Genomic DNA, 11057 nt, shown 5'->3' on the forward strand with positions numbered 1-11057 from the left:
TACATTCCTGAAAACCTGAGGACAGTAGTTTTGCACCTCTGCGTCTCACCACCTGTAAAAGGACGTTGTCAATAAGCAGACGAAGACTTGTTCCATCAGGATTTTGACCTTCACATAAAGGGGAACCAAGGGCATTGGATCTTAATGAAGGACAGAATGTCCCACCGAACTGCCTTGAACTCTCTCGATCTTTAAATAAATACTTTGAGGCTGGGATTTTGCAACGTCTTCATGTCAGTGTCCTATCAGCCAATGTAGAGGACATAAGAAAGGTTAATGGCTTAGAATGGAAGGACATTTAAAGATCTAACACGGGAGGTGTCATTCCCAGCTGGGGTAACACACACGAGCTTTGATCAAGGTCGCAAGGTAAAAGGATCAGGGAGAATAGGGCAGGAGAGAAAGTGGTTTGGGACACACACCTGGGTACCTAGCTTGGATCTCAGATGGGATTGGATTGGGGTAGCTAGTCTGTGCTGCGCAGACCACACTGCTATGGCTAGCGGGAGAGTTCAATCAAAAGTTGTGTGGATAGCTCTAAGGGAGCAGTGAATTACCGTTTTGTTGCTGAGCACAGCTATGCTCCATGACGCACAAAAAAAAGACCAAAGAGGCCGTGGTGTGTATGAAGGCCTGTCCAGCTATTGTCTGTCACAGCAGAATGAAATAACATTAATTGCACCACTTGAAAGATGCAGCTGAGAATCAGATCAACACAAAAACCCCCCACCAGAAACAGACCATGACACTGGTCTGAGACAGTGATGGGTAAATTGCATCAGTTTTATCTGGATTTACAGAGGCGGCACTGAGATCCAAAGCCAAACCCACATAAACACTAAAACTTATCAATAGGAAAGAAGAGTCGTTATTTTGTATCCAGAAGGGAGAAACTGCCTGGAGAACAATGAAAAATGGGGGAGATGTAGAGACAGAATGGGATCAGAAATGAGAGGGAAATGGAGATGGCTGATTTCTCCATGTTATGAGCACTGTAGGAACAGATCTGTTTAAATAGAAGTTGCACATTCCTGCTATCAATACAAATGTGTCAGAGCCAATCAGCCTAAAATCGCTTTCTTCATTTCCCCCTCTACACTTCTTGTGTGTCTTACCTGCTAATCTCTTCCTCCACTGATGTATTTTGTGCCCACGTGCACTAGATCTACACCAGGAGCGGCAATGGTGCGTTGGCATCGGTGCCACATAATTGTGTGACAGAAACACTGAAACCTAGAAAAACAGGCCCCCACATAGCGGCCCCATTAAGGGCTCTTTTCAGTGGGAGGGGGTATAAAAGGAGAGGAGGGTGGACAGAAAGCACAAAGGAGAATTTGGAGGCATATATTTGTACTACCAGAATTACAATTCAAACGTGTATTTTAGACATGGGGAAGCTGTTTTTGATGAATTTATTTACGGAATTATATATGTGAATAGTCAAGCATTTAGGCAAAAGCTGAATACTGAAATTGTGAACTTCCCCGTGTGAGTGTTAAAGACACAATCTCTTATAAACTCCATTAGCAATCACACACACACACACACACACTTTCTTTGTCTCTTTCTGTGTCACACACAAACACACTGCCTCTGTGTCTCTCACACATGCACACTCACTTTTTACTTGTCCTCTCACACATACCTCTCACACAAACACACACACTTGGTCTCTTTCACACACAAATACGGACACTCACTTGTTTTGTCTCTTTCACACTCACTTCCCAGCACTGACTCATTATGCTGCTGTTACTTCCCGACATGCATGTACATTCCCTTCAATGCTGTGCTTTCAAACAGCTGTTGTTATAGTTTCATGACTGCTCTGTGCAGTTCACAATGTTACTGCACTCTTGTGCTGAAATTGAAGACTCTAAGTCGTGAGTTTGGAAATGTCTGGGTGGTGCATGTCTCCCTACATTAACATCTACACACATATGTACAGTGTAGCGGGTTGTTTTCCTACTCACGGCTCACCTCCACCCAACACATCAGGACTGGTGCGCCCCACAACACTTTTTCCACCGAGATTTAGAAGAAAGTAAAGGGAACGTTGGTGTCAGGGAAGATGCTGGGTGTGTGGGACGGGAAGGAGGCCGTACGTAGCTGGGCTGTTAAACATAAATGATCTCCCCAGTCTAGGACCCCGGTGGAGTACAGCCTGCTCTGGTCAAACCACCGGCCAGTCGGAATGTCTGTCTGAGTTTGCCCTCCTCACTGTGGAGAGGAATAAGCCCCCGTGTGCAAAACAGGCTGAGATTTTCTCCTAGCCACTTCACTTTAGAGGCACATTCTCATGTTTGATTTGAGGTGACCACATAGGCTATCTAAGGGCGTGTCTAGACGACAGGGTTTTTTCGAAAAAAGTGGCCTTTTTTCAAAAAATCTTCCCCTAGACTGCTGCCGCATTCTTTTGTAAGTAAATCGAAAGAATGCGGCAGTTTTTTCGACCACGGAAAACCTCGTTTTACGAGGAAGAATGCCTTTATTCAAAAGTGCTGTTTCAATAAAAGGCGCAATGCAATGGAAACTGTGCTTTTTTGAAAGAGAGCATCCAGACTGCCTGGGTGCTCTTTTTCGAAAACGTGGCTTGCTTTTTCAAAAGTACTAGCTGTAGTCTAGATGCTGTTTTTCGAAAGAGGCTTGCAGTCTAGACATAGCCTAAGACAACAAAGCGAATTACCAGCAAATAAGGAAAACCAAAAACTAAGCAGAACACCCTGGTGACATTGACCGGGAATGAGCAGTTCCTCACCCTGATGGAGGAAGCCGGCAGACGGGCAGGCTCTCAAAGCGCAGATGCCATTGGCTGTGCAGCTCAGCTTTCTAAAGGCTGGAGTGTCCTTTAGTCTTGGTTCAAGCCGTTCCCCAGCTCATTCCATGTTTCTCTGCTGTTTCCAGGAGTCCTCTTGCGTGGGGAAGAAAAAACAACCGATGAGCCAGCTCCCTGCCTTATGTAGGGTACTGATGGGGCGGAACCCTTTGTTTTCAGACCTGAGTTCCAGACCAGCATGTGGAAAAATACGCAAGTCCCAAGATGGGGTCTGACACCATTTGGCCTGGCCCCTGCCCTGGGAGAGTCACAACAACCATTATTGACAGACTCTCTGGAGTGTCTCTGGCAGCCAAACCTGGCGGGAGAGAAACGTCTCCTCAGGCCTATTGATTCCCCTAATGGCTCATTAACATGAACAGGCCCTTCTCAACCACCTCCCTCCAGTGAAATCATCTTGCTTAGTGGGAGCTACCCAGGTGTAACTGCATTGCAAATACAGACACGTCGTCAGTATTCAGCACCTCAGACACAAACATGCTACATGCATACACATAAGATCATCACATTCAGAAGATCAGAATTTTCCAGTGTCCTCTTCAATGATCTGATGTCCAGTTAAATGATTTGCTTTGCACAAAATGTCCCACCATTGTGTTATACTCATCTGATAATTATTCCACTATGAAGCTCATTGGGTACAGACTCTTACATCTGCTTACATTTACTTTCCCCCTCGGCTGAACAAAAATGCATGTTCTTCCTGTCCTGGTGTTGGCGAGTTTCCTCGTACCCAAGGGTCACCCGACCGTGTCCCTTAACAAACCCACTTAGTCTGTTAAGTTTCTAATCTGTTTATTACCGTTCACTTTTGCTATAAGTGCGCCGAGGTTAACTATCTTCCAACCCAATTAACATCAATTGGCCTGACGGCCCGCTGGGGGAAGGGGGTTCGAGCCCGCCCTCACTCTGAACCCTGACCCAGGGCCCTACAGTCCGGATTTACGTTCGGATCTAGCGAGGGGTGTCAAGAAACCCCTAAACTCCCCCGCTCCTGGGGTCCTCTCCCCTGCCCTGGGCCACTTCTTCCCCCCGCGTTGGTAGACGCATGGTCTGGGGACCCCGGGGTTATGTCTCACCCCAAGGCCTCCACAGCCCGAGGAGCTCTGCTGGCTGCTCGCCCCGTGTTCCGCACCCTGGGGATTCCCCCCCTCCTGTCGTCCCGACTGCTCCTTTTAAACCCCCCTCCTCCATGACTTCCCTCCTGATGTCCTTTTCCCGCGCCACTTCCGGGTTGCAGGATAGTGACGTCACAAGTGATGTCACACCGGCCGGCTCCCGGATATCCTGCCACTGCCTCACCGCCCGGCCGCGCGCGGGTTGCTGACCCTGTCGCTGCCCATCCGGGACTTTTCGCAGCACCTCAGCCCCGTGCCGCCACGTTGCCGCCCTTCAAGCTCAGCAGGGGCCCGGCGGCTTCCGGATGGGGCGGGTCCGACCCGCCACACACCTTTCCCCTCAAATCCTTTGACATACCTGCCAGTACCTCCCCCTGAGTTTCGGTTATGCGGGACAGACAATCCGCGTTCCCGTTCGCAGAGCCTGCCCAGTGTATTACTTGGAATTGATAGGGTTGTAAACTGAGGTACCAGCGTAAAATCCGTGGGTTTGTGTCCTTCATGTTTTGCATCCATTTCAGGGGGGCATGGTCTGTTACCACGGTAAACTTGTCACCTAAAAGAAAACGTAGTGAGTCAATGGCCCATTTTAAGACTAGTGCCTCCTTCTCGATTGTTGCATATCCCTTTTCCCGGGGAAAGAGCTTACGGCTTAAATATAAAATGGGGTGTTTCCCGCCTCCCTCCTCTTGGGTGAGCACGGCTCCCAACCCCACTTCAGAAGCATCTGTTTGTAGAATGAAAGGCTTCGAAAAGTCTGGTTGAATTAGCACAGGGACCCGTACCAGTTTTTCTTTAAGCTCCCGGAAAGCCGTGTCGCCTTGCCCTGTCCACTTCACCCTCTTGGGTTGTCCTTTCTTTGTTAAATCTGTGAGGGGGCTGCTAGTGACGAGAAGTTCGCAATGAATCGCCTATAATATCCCGCCAACCCGAGAAATGGACGTACCTTCCGTTTTGTCTTTGGGGTGGGGTAGTTGCTAAGGGCCTGGACTTTATCTACCAGGGGTTTGTGCTTTCCTCGTCTTACCGTATACCCCAGGTACGAGACTTCTGACTTTCCAAACTGACACTTTTTGCGGTTAGCCGTTAGCCCTGCTTGTTGTAGAGCTCTTAATACTGCCGTGATATGAACTAAATGTTGCTCCCACGATTCACTGAATATGATGATGTCATCTATATATGCAGCCGCGTACTCTTGATGGTCTCTGAGAATCTGGTTCATAAGTCTCTGGAATGTGGCCGCGGCCCCGTGTAGGCCGAAAGGCATATTATTGAACTGATATAGTCCGAAGGGGGTGGCAAAGGCTGTTTTGGCCTGTGTTTCTGGGGCCAATGGGATCTGCCAATAACCCTTCGTGAGATCTAAAATAGATAAGTAAACTGCTCTCCCGATGCGACTTAGCAACTCGTCTATACGCGGCATAGGATAGGCGTCAAAACTTGAAATAGTATTAACTTTACGAAAGTCTATGCAAAATCGTAGAGAACCATCCGGTTTCGGCACTAATACAATAGGACTTCTCCATTCATTATGGGATTCCCTGATTACCCCCCACTCTAGCATTGACTGAAGCTCTCTTTTCACCGTATCCCATAACTTCCTGGGTAGGGGTTGTATATTGTCTCTTACCGTCTTCCCTGGTTCGGTCTTAATCTCATGATGAATTAGGTTGGTCTGGCCAGGGCAACTCGTCAGCCCCTGTTGAAATTGCTTAAGAGCACTGTATAATTGTCCTTGCTGTATCTCTGAAAGGTCCTCCCCCACTCGTATCTCTTCGAACCTCACCTCGGGTTCCCCCCATGGTCCGAATTCTATGTCGGCGGCCTAGGGTTCAATTAAAAGGGCTTCCCGCTGGTTCCACTTTTTAAATAGATTAACGTGGTAAATTTGGGTCTCTCGCCGATTCCCATTTACCCGTACCTCGTAATCTACTGGCCCTACTTTCCTCACCACTCGAAAGGACCCCTGCCAATGAGCTAGTAATTTGGAATCGCCCACTGGGAGTAATAGGAGTACCTGGTCACCCGGTTCAAAATCCCTTATCTGGGCCTTCCTATCGTAATACGTTTTCTGCCCTTCCTGGGCTTTCCGTAATTTGCCCTGAGCCGAATCCACCAGGGCGTGTAGATTCCTTCGCAGTTTTTCTACATATTGGGCCGCCCCCAGGGCTGGGGACACTTTTGCCTCCCACCCTTCCTTCACAAGGTACAAAATCCCCCGTGGCCATCGCCCACATAATAGTTCAAAGGGGGAGTATCCCGATGAAGCTTGAGGTACCTCTCGTATGGCAAACATTAAGGCTGGTAGCAGCTTGTCCCAGTCCCGAGGGTCGTCTTGAACGAATTTCCGCTACATTCCCTTCAGGGTTCGGTTGAATCGTTCTACGAGGCCGTCTGTTTGGGGATGGTAAACCGCCGTCCTCAGCTTTTTAATCTGCAATACTTTACATAAATCGACTATAATTTTCGAAGTCAAATTCGTCCCTTGATCAGTTAATAGTTCTTTGGGTAGACCGACCCAGGAAAACAACTTTACCAATTCCTCGGCAATTACAGGGGCCATCGCCTTCTTCAGGGGGATAACCTCACGGCAGCGTGTGGCATAGTCTACTATGATGAGTATATAGCTGTGCCCACGCCCTGATTTCTTGAGGGGCCCCACCAGGTCGAGAGCTATTCGCTCAAATGGGGTCCCATCTACGGGGAGGGGGATCAAAGGGGTGGGAGGCACTTTGCCTGTGGCCGTCCTCTGGCAATTGGGGCAAGATGCACAAAAGTTCTTAATTTCTTGGTACCAATAGAACCGGGCCAATAGAACCGTTGCAACACCTTTTGCTGCGTTTTATCTGTTCCTAGGTGTCCAGCCCAGGGGTGCTCATGTGCCAACTCCAGGACCTTCCATCGACAGGGTCAAGGGACTAATAACTGCCGTTTTTCTTCTCCGGGGAGATTGCCCGGCACCACCCGATATAAACAGTCATTGCTTACCTTGAATCTGGGCCCCAAGTTCTGGTTCGGTTGGTTTCCTCCCCGGTTTTCCTCCTCTCCCTTTGCTTGGACCCAGGCCCCCCTTAGGGCTGGATTCTCGAGTTGCAAGGTGAGGAAATCTCCTTCATCTAGTTCGAGACAAGGGTTCGCCTTTGGCTGGTCCTGTTCCTGTTGCCCTGATGAAGTTTGGCTCTCGGCCTCCTCCCCATGGGCTACCAGCGTCCCCGGCTCTGAGTCCTCAGCTTCCCCCCTCGCCTGCTCATCCCCCCATTGTCCCAATAATCTCCTTAAACCGGGCCAATCCCACCCCAACAGGGCCTAGTATGCCAACTTAGGTGCTACGGCCACGGTACATAGCTCCGCTAGATCCCCGTTCTCTATTTTCACTCAAATTGTGGGATAAGAGTGTATGTCCCCATGGACGCAGCGGAGGGATACGGAGGGGCTTTTTGCCGTGGCAGGGAATATCACTTCCTTCCGGATGAGGGTCTGCCCACAGCCCGAGTCCAATACTGCTCCACCCACTGCCCGTTTACCTTGATTTCCTTCATTACCTGGGCACGGCTCGCCTCTCCCCGGCCTGCCTTTTCCCCACGGCGCTGTCCAAAAGTACAATCCATGAGGGGGCAATCCTTTTTATAATGCCCCTCTTAGCCACACTGATAGCAAGCCCCTTTTTGGGCCACCTCTTCCTGACGGGAAGGTCCCGGCCCGGTATCGGGTTCCCGCGTGGTCTCTGCCCCGCTGGTAGGCCTGCTCCACCGTGGAGCCAGCCTTCTTTCCGGGAATAGTCCTAACGGCGGTTTCCCCCCGTCCCTGGCTCGCGGTGTGGTCGTAGGCTTTTGGGCCGTGTGCTCACTCTTCCTAGCCTCCCGTGGGGTCCCAGATGTTCCCTTCCCTTCCGTTCCCTCAGCTGCAAGAAAGCATTCCATTAAGGTGACCGCTTCTTCCAGTATTTCAGGCAAATGGCGCCGTACCCATTGTTGACCCTCGGCAGGCAGGATCAGTACATATTGCTCCAGGATCACTAAATCAGCCACTTGTACGCCCGTCTTTGTCTCCAGTTCCAGCCACCTCATTCCTGCTTCCTTTACGCGTTGGGCCACAGCGCGTGGTCGCTCGTGTAGGTTGTTCCGGGCCTCTCAGAATCGACGGTGATGCATTTCTGGGGTTACTCCTAGCTGGTCTAGGATAGTTTCCTTGACCTTGTAATAACAGAGTGCATCACGGGTAGACATGCCCCGGTACATGAGCTACGCTGGTCCCGAAAGGTAGGGGGCCAGGAGTGTCGCCCAGTGTTCCTGTGGTCACTTGGCTGCTGTCGTGACTCTTTCAAAAGTAACCAGGAACGCCTCTGGGTCATCCTCCGGTCCCAATTTCGTTAGGCGTATGGGCAACTGTGATCCCACGCCGCCGGCTCCTTCTCCTCCTAGCGGATTCCTATTCCCTCGGCCAGTAACCCAGTAGGAGTCCCTCTCAGCTCCCACAACATTTGGTTCTGCTGGTCTTGGAATTGAGTAAGGAGTTGCTGTAGCACCTGCGTCTGTTGCTGCTGCTGCTGCTTTTGATTTTCCATTAGCCATTCCAGAATCTTATTCACTTCCATTTTTTTCCCTTCTTCCTACTAACAAGGATAGTGTCAATTGCACCCCTTCCTCCTACACCCCGTGTCGGGGTCGGAATGTACCCCTATTCTCCACCACGTGTTGGCGAGTTTTCTCGTACCCAAGGATCACCCGGCCGTGTCTATTAACAAACCTACTTAGTCTGTTAAGTTTCTAATCGGTTTATTATCATTCACTTTCGCTATAAGTGCGCTGAGGTTAACTATCCTCCAACCCAATTAACATCAATTGGCCTGACGGCCCGCTGGGGGAAGGGGGTTTGGGCCCGCCCTCGCTCCGAACCCCGACCCAGGGCCCTAAAGGCCGGATTTACATCCGGAAATAGCGGGGGGGGGGGTCAAGCTCCCCCTAAACTCCCCCGCTCTCGGGGTCCTCTCCCCCGCCCTGGGCCGCTTCTTCCCCCTCGCGTTGGTAGACGCATGGTCTGGGGACCCCGGGGTTATGTCTCACCCCAAGGCCTCCACAGCCCGAGAAGCTCTGCTGGCCGCTCGCCCCGTGTTCTGCACCCTGGGGATTCCCCCCCCTCCTGTCGTCCCGGCTGCTCCTTTTAAACCCCCCTCCTCCATGACTTCCTTCCTGACTTCCTTTTCCTGTGCCACTTCCGGATTGCGGGATAGTGACGTCACAAGTGATGTCACGCCGGCCGGCTTTCGGATATCCTGCCACTGCCTCACCGCCCGGCCGCGCACGGGTTGGGGACCCCGTCGCTGCCCATCCAGGACTTTTCGCGGCGCCTTGCCTCCGTACTGCCGCGTTGCCGCCCTTCGAGCTCAGCAGGGGCCCGGCAGCTTCTGGAGGGGGCGAGTCCGACCCGCCACACCTGGTGCATGGCTGAGAAAATGAAAAAATGAGGAAGAACGGCTCTTTCGCAAGAGGGGGTTTTTGCACAACAAGGCATTGTGTAGATGGCTTTTTTTGTGCAAAAAGGCTCCTAATTAATTATGCAAATGAAGTATAGCAACATGCTAATCTGTGCTTCATTTGCATAGTCCTTTGCGCAAGAGGGATGCAGTGTAGACGTAGATTTAAAGTTCATGCCTTGAGTTTCCCAGTCTCCCCTACTATTGATAATACTGGCCTTAAAATACTTAATTCTATGAAAAGTTCTTTCAAGTCACTAGTCCAGTTTTGCCTCTGACTTAAACCAGTGGAAAACAAGCAGTGATTCCACTGTGGTAAATGGGTCCAAGCCCATAGACAGGTGACCTAGCTAAGGAATGCCCAGTTCTTTATCACTGAGGGGTGTCAGCTGATTTTATGTATCTTAAAAAGCTGGTGAAAAAGGCCTTTTCCCTCCCAAAGTTGGAAAGTTCTCTCAGGATTGTGCACATGATTGATTGGGATTGAAAACTCATTTTTTATGATGTCATATAAGAAACCATGGGTATGTCTACACTACCCTCCTATTTCGAACTAGCGGGGTAATGTAGGCATACCACACTTGCAAATGAAGCCCGGGATTTGAATTTCCCGGGCTTCATTTGCATAAGCGGGGAGCCGCCATTTTTAAAACCCCGCTGGTTCGAACCCCGTGCAGCGCGGCTACACGAGGCACGAACTAGGTAGTTCGAACTAGGCTTCCGAGTTCGAACTACCGTTACTCCTCGTGAAATGAGGAGTAACGGTAGTTCAAACTCGGAAGCCTAGTTCGAACTACCTACTTCGTGCCCGGTGTAGCCGCGCTGCACGGGGTTCGAACCAGCGGGGTTTTAAAAATGGCGGCTCCCCGCTTATGCAAATGAAGCCCGGGAAATTCAAATCCCGGGCTTCATTTGCAAGTGCGGTATGCCTACATTACCCCGCTAGTTCGAAATAGGAGGGTAGTGTAGACATACCCCACGTGTGGGGCTTGCAGCTCAGAAGTTAGGAATGGAAGTTTCCATCCTTGGAGCACACAGCCCAGTACAGACTTGAATCCTGCAAACGGAACCCCCAGATAGCCCTTATCAGCCACAGCCCACGCCGAACACATCTTCGTGAGCCACGTCCTGGAACAGTTCCTGAACCCCCTCCTCACACTCCCCTCAGAGCCTGGGCTTTCCTTCCCTCCCTTTTCTAACCGACCCTTAATTTGGTTCAAATAAGCCACTTTATTTAGCCCAGTGACCGGGCAGAGCAATACAGTGTCAAGGGCCTGCCAGGAACTCACCCAGACAGACCCAATCTGGGCTACGAACTGCTATTTACCCACCAAACATTTTGTGGCTGAACAGAAATACCAGAGAGAGTCTCACTGAGATTTATTCTTTAGGTCAATATTTCTCACACCTGGGTGGTAAAAGTTTCTGTGCATGGATTGCATTTCTGCCCGGGGCGAAGGAGGCCCATGGACAGCTGTGTAGGCTGAGATTGGAAAAGTTGCCCAGTGCTTTCGGGTACTCATGTCCTGTTCTTTTTAATTCATTCATTTCTTTTCATTTGGAAAGTGAGGGATGTCAGGTCTTCTGAGCATGGAAACTGTTGTCAAACATCTTCAGTTTGCATTTTATC

This window comes from Pelodiscus sinensis, chromosome 30, assembly GCF_049634645.1.
Source record: "Pelodiscus sinensis isolate JC-2024 chromosome 30, ASM4963464v1, whole genome shotgun sequence".
Taxonomy (NCBI): domain Eukaryota; kingdom Metazoa; phylum Chordata; order Testudines; family Trionychidae; genus Pelodiscus; species Pelodiscus sinensis.